We start from the raw sequence: 10482 nt of genomic DNA, 5'->3' as shown, positions 1-10482 counted from the left end.
ATCTCATTTGTGGTATTTCTATCGGAATTTGCAACCTTTTGTGCATCCTGTTAAACTGACAGTAAAAAATAAAATAAAATAAAATAAAATAATAAATAAATAGCAGCTGCGGTTGCCAGAAATTCACCATAAAAAATACAGCGGCCATGTTATCGGTACAGATTTCATTTTGGTGCATGTATATTTTACAGTTCACTACTGTATATATAATTAAATGATGTAATGTTAATATATCAACCTACTGGAAATACAAAAATCTACTTTGCACTTTAAAATGTACCACCATAGTAACACAGATGGTAAAATAAAAGGCCAAATGATGACTTTTTGTTTTGCCAACATTTAACAGTAAAATTACTTGTACTGTCTTGTTAAATGAAATATGTGATTCTCATAAAACCTGTCAAGAAAATGTCCTGGTCCTATTTTACTCCTAAATCAAAAGACACAAAAAATACATTATATTTTCACACATAGAAAATGAAGCCTATGGCCATTAAGATGTTTTGCATTGTGGCATTATTTTCATCACAGTCACGCACATTTTACCACTCCTCATGACTGCAATGTTTAAAAATGATATACTATTTAAATTATTTAAAGTGTTTATACACTCCAGTAGTACTGCCTTTCATTTTCACTGATTTCAATTTTTAAAAATCAATGTTTTTTTTATTTATTTATTTTTATTACTATTATGGTAATGAGAATTATGGAGGTAAAATGTGTTCATTTTCTTTATGCAATAAATCATTCCATACCTTTTCTATATTAATTTAGAGTTAAAAATGACCAGGACATTTTATGAGCAAGTTCCATGAGAATCACATCAATTTTTCGCCGAATTTGCTACCAGCTAACCAATTAGCAGTTTTTACAGTAGCATTTGTATATTCTTTTTCCATTGAAATTACAAACATGCTTACAGTGTATTCTATTCAGTTTATCTACAACCCAGTAACAACATAGTAAGATTTCACGAAGTTAAACAATGCAAAATGCACTTCAAATGAAATCAAATAAATTAGTTCACGGTTCATGGGAGACGTGCATACGTGAAAGCAGTATTATAATACAGGCCATTAGTGGTATGAGTTATAGACTCTTAAGTGTTCTCTAGTTACGTTCGGAGAAACATTTAATCTAATTGTCTCGTTAAGCACCAGGGTGCCCTGAGAGAATCATTCTCAGGTTATGACTTCACCGCTGTTCAGCGCTTTTATTCTTGTTATTTATTTTTGGGTTAATCATGCTTACTTAAAGTATTTCAAAGTGTGGTCTTATGTATCTCTGATAAATTCCATCATATCTCACCAGATTCCACAGGTTTTATTTAATGCATCTCTTTCGCATTCTTTCCCAATTAATGCAAAACATTTGAATACAGTTTAAGTTATCATCATAGCATTTTCACTGGAAATGTAATTATTATTATTTTTTTAATCTCAGATTTTCATTGTGGTCTCAGACTTTTGGACCCCACTGAATATCCTGTGTAAATAATAAATAATTTTACTATTTACAATACAAACTATTGAATGTACTGTTCATTTATGGAAATAAATTCTGATTCTAAATGTGGTGAATGTGATGCAATCATTTTAAAATTCACATCAAGTCCATTTAAGAAATGGTTATGCTGACACATTAATTGACAAATGGATTGTACAATATAATGTGATGAGCACCGTGTCAGTTCAGCGTGAGGATAAAGCCAAGGAGGTGTCTGTATTGAGAATCATGAATGTACGTGAGCGCAGCTGTGTGCCGTCAGCATGTTAAAAGAGAAAGAGTGCTGCTTTGTGGGGGCAAAGAGGGCGGGGCCTGTGAGTCATAATGATGTAATGCTGAAACCACCCCATTATTTATGCAGACTCCACCCCTCACCATGCTTCAGTGCAAGGGTCCACAGCCTCTTTGTAAAAATAGAAAAGAAAATGTTGCTATTTTTTTATTATTTATTTATTTTTTCCAAAGAGCATTACTCTCTTAGACGAAATGGCTCAAAAATGGTTCTACCGCTTGCTTCATATTTAGTGCCCATAAAAGGTTTTTATACAACTATTTATAAAGGTTCAGTTGAAAGAAACATATGGGTTCTTTGTAACCAGATCAAAAGTGTAGAGAACGCAGGATGCAGAGGTAACATAGCATTCAAAAGCACTTACAAATAAAACATATATGAGAATAAGGAATATTTTAAAAACCTTTTATGCTAAAATGACTCTTTTTAAAGCTTTTTCATGATTCAATAAATGTAACATGTAGCCTATGTTTGTTAGTATGTCATATGTCATTTATTAAGTTATGTGTGCATATGCCTGTGTGTGTGTGTGTGTGTGTGTGTGTGTGTGTGCACGTGTTTTTCAACATTGCCTGATAATCAATACATGCACTTGGACAACCGTGATTTTTTTCCTTGGAGTGACTCAAGGACATCCCAAGATGAATTCACGATAACTCAGAGATATGAAACCTGTCAGCCCTGCACACGTGAGTCAATATCCAGTAAAGCAGCTGCAAAATGATTTAAGAATGCTTACCATGAATATTTATCAAGAAGAAGTCAATATATGTATACAATCACCCTTGTTTGTTTTTGCTGATACATAAGCCACACCAACTGCAATAATGCAAACAGTATTTCTTTAGACTTTCATGAGCATGGAGAGTTTATGAAATGCCACCATGGTTATCAGACGAGTGTTTTAAGAAGAAAAGAAAAAAATATAACAGGTTTCTAGCTACTTTTCATTGATTGCATAATTGCCATATCTCCCCTAAAGCAAGAGAAGCACTTGCATGTTTCCATCAGACCTAATTATTGTCTCATTGTGTGACTAAACTAATGCTCTTAATAGTTTTGAACACAAACCAAACAATAAAAGTTGATGATTATGAGGTTAGATCATTTTATGACAATAATAAGACAATAAGTCAGCACAGAAATAGCCTGCATCATACCTAACTCTGCACTGATTAAATGCATTATTCACTTTCATTAAACGAGTGGGACGAACTGTTAATATTCTGTATGAATAAGCAAAACTGAAGAAGAAAAAACTGGCGCAACTAACCTTGATCCGGGTCCCAGTTCACCTGTTTCCTTGGATTTTCTAAAGGGAATTTCATGATGTTCCCGTCGCCCCAGAAGGGTGTTTCGGTATTAATGTGAAATTCAGCCTTTCCAAACAATACCCTAATGGACCTAATTAGTTTACATTTTCGCTTCTCTTTTGGTTTTCGCCTATTTAAAAAAGCGCAAAGGGTTCACGCATAAGCCAAGCGCGCATTGTGTGCCGTGGTACCCAATGATGCTGAGGGACGCGCGAGCACGCCTTACTCTCTCTCTCTCCCTCTCCCTCTCTCTCTCTACACTGCCCATCAATATGGACCACCCAACCCTTCACACACTCTTCACTTTCACACCGTCAGCACTTTGAAGAAAGCAAATAAACCAAGACCACCTTGAAATCATGATAAAAACTGGGAGCGCGTGATATCATTGCGCGTAAATCAGTTTGTTCGCCCACTTTCCTTTGTTTCAATATCTCATCCTTTTGTGTCTTGTCTCCATGCATCTACTCATAAAATAGCAGTTCAGTTATTATACTTGCGTTACAATTAAGGATATGTAGGCTAATCGTGTAATATTCAATGAGGCCGATGCATTAAAAGTAAATACTCACTGATTTTCGCGTTTATCCGGTGGCACAGCAGCGTTGGAGGACCGGTTGGCACATGGAGAGCAGGTGCATGGAGAGGGCGGGCGCACGAGCAGAACATCAAATCAACGATTGCAGGCCAGTCATGAATTATTTATGTCAAGTGTCATTTTTATTGAGCCTGTGTTTGCTGTTCAATCCAAAACCACATTGTCATAATAATCTAAGTAATCATATTTGGGGATATTATATGAAATAAAATTATATAATATAAAAATATAAGCTTAATATTGTCATTATAACATTAGGCCTCTAAGTAATATTGTATTCAATATTACAATTGATGATGAATAATATAAAATGATTTAAATGTAGGTATTTTGTATAAATATAATTATGTTTTCACTGATTATTGATACATGGGATTATAGCTGAACTTGAATTTCTTCTGGTAGGTTAGGGTATTCATCAATATTTAAGCCTAAACAAATATATTAATCTTGTTGCAAACCTAAAAGTTATTTTTATATAATTAAACATCTTTACAAAAGAAATAAACAAACTGGACTGTCCTTGGTCAGACTAATGAGATATGAGTATACTGTTTAATCATGTTAAATGCAGTTATAGTCATGTAGTATCTCAAATTTAAAACTCAAGTTAATTGTGTATCCTAAATCATATTCTGCACAGTCATACGAATCTATTGATGTAGATTTGCGAAATTTCAGTCTAAATATGAGCATTTTATTGTGAATTCACATTGTGACAGGCAGTGTTGGGTGTAATCTGATTACAAAGTAATTACTTTGCACATGACGTTATCAGAAAAGTAATCTGATTGCAGTTTTAGAGAAGAAATCAGTAATATGTAGTGGAATAATTCTTAGAGTAACTTACACAACACTGACAGGATATTTTAATTTCAATAAATGTACAGTAATATCATCTGATTAAGGAACTGTGGCTAGCAGTTGGAACGATCCAGCCCTCCTTGCCACGTACCAACAGTGGTTAAATACGGCTCTACAGTGACAGCTTGCTGGTGAGGACGACGCTCTGGGGCTGGAGTGGTTTATCCAACTCACCATTCATGTGGATAATGGTCTGAGATCATGTCCAACCAGGTACAGCTCAGTTCACCCTTCAGTTCCCAGAGCAGGCCACCCTCTTCGCTGCAGTCCATCCCTCAAACACATCCCTCGTATGAGGAACCGATGCAGTTTAGGAGACATGAACAACAATTTTGCTTATACTGTAGAGCGGCTGATCACCTTGTCCTCCTAGGCTGATGGTGAGCTCCCGTCATTGTACTACCATACACAACCAGCCATACACCCTGAAAGTCATCATATCCAGCCCAGTCACTCCTCTCTAAACTTCATGTTCAGATGAGCCCATGCCCCACTTCACTCCCTATCCATTCCATGGTCGGAACACCCATTGGTTCGGGGTTCATTACCCATCAAACAGAGCCACTCACCCTCCAAACCGGTGCTCTCCTCACACAGACCATCTCCTTCCTCATCCTTGTTAACTCCACTGCAGACATCATCCTGTGACTACCATGGCTCATCCATTACGACCCGGTTCTCTCCTGGTCCACCGGTGATGTGTGCAGTTGGGGTGAGCGATGTTTCAAAGATTGCCTGTCACTTCCATGCCACGCCACCGCAGTCGAAAGTCCTTCCATCTCTCCAAACCTCGACATTCCCTCGGAGTATCATGCATTCCTCGATGTGTTCAGTCCCCAGAAGTCTTCCAAGCTTCCTCCACACCGACATTGGGACTGTGCCATTGAGCTGCTGCCTGGTGCTCCGCTACCACAGGGTACCCACTATCTATCCAAGAACAGCTTGCCATGGATGAGTATGTGAATGAGGCACTGCGTCAGGGATACATTTGCCCCTCCACATCACTGGCAGCATCAAGTATATTCTTTGTGGCCATGAAAGATGGACGACTTCGACCATGCATCGATTACCCTTTACTCAATGACATCACCATCAAGTTTAAGTAACTGTTACCTCTAGTCCCAGCAGTACTTGAACTACTACATGGCACCACCATCTACTCGAAACTGAATCTGCGGAGAGCATACAACCTCATCTGCATCCATAAGTGAGAGGAGTGAAAAACTGCTTTTATCACATCTAGCAGCCACAACGAATATCTGGTCATGCCTTATGGATTGGTCAACACCCCCTCCATTTTCCAGTCATATATGAATGAGGTGCTGCAGGACTTTCTCCACCAGTTCAAGGCTCAAAACCACCTTCACCAGTGCCCCAATCCTCAAGCACCCGGATCTAGAGTTTCCCTTTTTTGTGGAGGTCAACGCCTCCGTCACCGGCATCGGTGCCATTATCTCCCAGTGGCAAGGAACTCCTCCCAAGCTCCACCCCTGTGCTTTCTTCTTGAAGAAGTTGTCCCCAGCAGAGCAGAACTATGACATTGGTAACTGCGAGCTCTTGGTGATCAAGATGGCATTAGAGGAATGACAGCATTGGTTAGAGGGGGCCCGGCACCCCGTTCAATTTATCACTGTCCATTGCAACCTCAAATACCTCCACTCTGCCAAGAGGCTGAACCCTCGCCAGGCTCGCTGGGCTCTATTCTTCACACGATTTCACTTCACTGTCACATACAGACTCGGATCCAAAAACATTAAAGCAGACGCTCTCTCTCGTCTGTATTCACCTGACTTTCCCTATTCATCTCCTGAGCCCATCCTTCCTCCTTCCATGCTCTTGAGTCCCATTCTGTGGACTATTGATCAGGAGATTGCCTGGGCCACTGAGATCAACCCTGCTCCAGCAAACTGTCCACCCAACCACACTTACATGCCTGGGCCACTTCACCACTCCCTCTTGGAATGGCTGCACTCAGCTCCTTGTCCTGGCCACCCAGGAGTCACACAGATGCAGGCACTGACCCGTAACCATTACCCGGGTACATTACCCGTACCCAGGACATTACCGACTATGTTCTTGCCTGTCCAGAGTGCGCCATCTCCAAGGTCCATCGACATCTTACTGCCGGGAAACTGGAATCTCTACCTATTCCCCACAGACCCTGGTCTCATCTGGGGGTGGATTTTGCCACAACCTTCCCTCTTCCAGGGGCTTTACATGCATTCTGGTTGCAGTCGATAATTTTTCCAAAGCATACAAAGAAGCTCTCTTCCACCAGATCTTTTGAAATTTCGGGCTTCCAGAAGATATAGTGTCGGACCGGGGACCACAGTTCACATCCAGTGTGTGGAGAGCCTTCTTCTGCCTACTTTGAGTTTCTTTCAGCCTATCTTCTGGGTACCATCTTTAGACTAATGGCCAGACAGAGAGTCAAATCCAGGAGATAGGCAGATTCCTCAGGACCTACTGCAACCAGAAACAGCATGAGTGGAGTAGCTTCCTCCCATGGGCAGAGTATGCCCAGAACTCCCTGCGCCATGCCTCCCTGTGCCATACCTCCTTCCAGTGCATTCTGGGCTACCAACCTCCACTGTTTCCGTGGATGGGTGGATCATCTAAGTTGCCAGCTGTAGACTACTGGTTTAAGACTAGTGATGGGTTCTGGAACATGGCTCACATCTGCCTTCAGCAAGCCATCAGGAGGTAGAAAACTCACGCCGATGCCTGGCAATTGGAGACACCTAACTTTGGTCTCGGCATGAATGTGTGGCTCTCCACCTGATACATCAAACTCCAAAAACCATCAAAAAAGCTAAGTCCCTGTTACATACTGTAGGTCCCATCACAATCACACACCAAATTAACCCGGTGACTTACCGTTTCCAATCCCTTCTGCACTGTTATATTGCACCCACCTTCCTTGTCTCATTATTAAACCCTTACCGGCCCTCTCCATCTCCTTCATCCCCATATTCCAATAAGGAGCATGCCCCTCCTCCACCGGTGCTCTTGGAGGATGGTCTAGGGTATGCAGTCCAGACCCTTGTGGACTCTTGGCGTTGATAAGGTTGGTTGCAGTACCTCATGTACTGGGAAGGGTACAGTCCTGAGGAACGGTTGTGGGTTCCCCGAGATGACATCCGCGACCAGGCCCTCTTCACTGAATTCCACCTGAACCACCTGGATCAACCTGCTCCTCGTCAGTGGGGTAGATCATGGTGCTGTAGCGGCCCGTGGAGGGGGGAGTACTGTCACGCTGTCATCTGTCTTTCCTCTCCCTATCACCACCCGCTCCTATTCCCCTGACTATTGATGAACGGTTTCCCTCCACACCAGTTCCCTATTCACTAATCAGCACTCCACACCTGTTCTGTATTCTTTAATCAGCACAAACACTACATGTACACACACATTCCCTATGTGTGGAGATATCCAGACTCTACCCTGCTCATCTTCATCCTACAACTGAATATTGGAGTTATTTCTGTTTGTTTTTCATCATTGTTTTGGCTTGTGCCTTTTTCATCAGTTATCCCTTTGGATTATTTTTTACTGTTTTTAATTGTGGAATAAAGTCCCAGCAATTGGGTTCACCTTACCCTCTGTGTCATCGTCTTCATGAGAGTTTAGTTAAAAAAAAAAATTAGGAAACAAATTCTACTCAGAAATTGCTAGTAAATTTAACAGACCATATTTTCAAGTATTTCAAGACCATTTTTTTCATTTTTGAGTAACTTTGAGAAGAAATTATCATCAGGCTCCACAAAACAAGAAAATACCAAAAGTAACAACAAAATCAACAATAAATACATTGTAACTTGCAAACAGTGAAACCATTAAAGCTCTTTAATTATTAAATCCTGTTGCATGCTGGGAACACCAGCTTCGAAATGTTCAGTAAAAATAACTTGTTTTATTTACTTCTGAAATTTACTCAAATTAGCAAATTTATATTACAAGGTTTTCTATTTTAGGATTGATACATGATCATATAATAATATTTACTTATAAGCTAGAGCATTCATTTTTACATGTTTGAATTTAGTACACATGTAGAATTTACTTAATATTTTCAAGTTCACACTTAAACTTAATCTTATTAAATGTATATATATATATATATATATATATATATATATATATATATATATATATATATATATATATCTACATTTAATAAGATTAAATAAAAAAATATATATATATATATATATATATATATATATATATATATATATATATATATATATATTTTTTTTTTTTAATTTATTTATTTATTTTATTTTTGCAATTTAGAGATACTGGCAATTCTTCATTCTAGATCTCAGTGTGCAGTTTGTCCTATTTCTTTCCCACAAACATAACAACATTTCTGCATGCTTAAATATTAAATTAATAATTAAATAATAAAAAGGTTTATATTAATGTATGGCAGTCAGTGTGAAAAATCATATTGCATTTATTATTATAACTATCTGTTATGGAATGCTATGTTAAATCACATTTACAGGAAAGTAAGATCTTTATCACTCATAATATGTGTAGATTATTGAGCAAAAACCATCCAGAGATTCCTTATCAATTATGGATGAAACTGTACAGCCCCTCCTTAAGACTAAACAACTATAAGTAATGACAAGGGTGTGTGGAATTAAATCATAACCAAATGTGTCATTTCCAATGTCAAATATTAATTATCAGGTGTGTACATTCATAATGCTGTTTATTCCGGAATGCTGTCTACACAGCTGTGTTTTCGTAAATAATTTAAAGAGAAGTTACTGTACCATTAACCCACAATGCACACTTAGTGCTTACACACTTACATCATTTCAGAGTATCAGTCACATTTAGACAGGAAATAGGCTCTATGTAAAGGGTCATGTGAGATGGCTGATGTGAACAGTGGAACTCAATGGGGACTGTGAACTTTAAGTCACTTTGATTATAAGTATCTGCACTAGTATATTTCTTAAGTCCTGTAGTTAATTTTTATAGTCTCTATTTTTGTATACAGTAGGCTATGCATCATTCTGCATTGATTGCACAGCAATTTCTGAATATTTACATATTCTATACATATGATCAGATGAAGGGCAAAATAGCAGTAAAAATGTACAAAAAAAGTTAATAAATAATTAACTCATTGTGAATCTGACACTCATTTGCAGGTTTAGTTGTTTCTAGAACAATGTTTAAGACCTTGACCGAAGAATTGTGTCAGATTTTATAGTAGAAAACAACATAGATTTATGTGATAAAAATATTCACAATTCAATCTGAATAATAATATATCATGTTCAGGGTCATGGATAGGTCCTTAAAACATTTTAAATATACTCTTCATACATGTCTTAAATCATTCAGTTGCACATGCAATTTTCTATTTAAAATATATTTTTATTTACATTTTATTGTATTTTATTTTATTTTAAATATAAATGTTATTGTATTATATTCAAATATAAATTTGTAGTTTATTCTATTTTATTTTATTTTTCCTTGGCCTAAAAAGGACCCTTGAAAAAAAAAAAAGTTACTCAGAGGTCCTTAGAGGACAAAAATGTCTGTGTCAACACAGATTTAAAAATAAATTAATTAATTAATAATAATAATACAAAAAAACTCACTCAAGACCTTGAAGGACAAAAATGTCCGATCAAAAAACGTCCATAAAAATATTATATAATAATATTATTTTCCACTTTCACTGACTTAGATTTTTAACCAACATCAGTCCTGATCATAACTATCAAATATTCATTCATTTTCAGGACTTAACCTTTTAAATGCCAGTTTGTTTACATGATGCCGCAGTTGTTTTTAACACACACACACACACTTACACACACACACACACACACACACACACACACACACGTTGGTGCAGCTATCATTATGAG

The sequence above is a fragment of the Myxocyprinus asiaticus genome, chromosome 20 (genome assembly GCF_019703515.2).
Source record: "Myxocyprinus asiaticus isolate MX2 ecotype Aquarium Trade chromosome 20, UBuf_Myxa_2, whole genome shotgun sequence".
Taxonomy (NCBI): Eukaryota; Metazoa; Chordata; class Actinopteri; order Cypriniformes; family Catostomidae; genus Myxocyprinus; species Myxocyprinus asiaticus.
The sequence above is the reverse complement of the archived record's forward strand: the minus strand, read 5'-3'. Positions refer to the sequence as shown.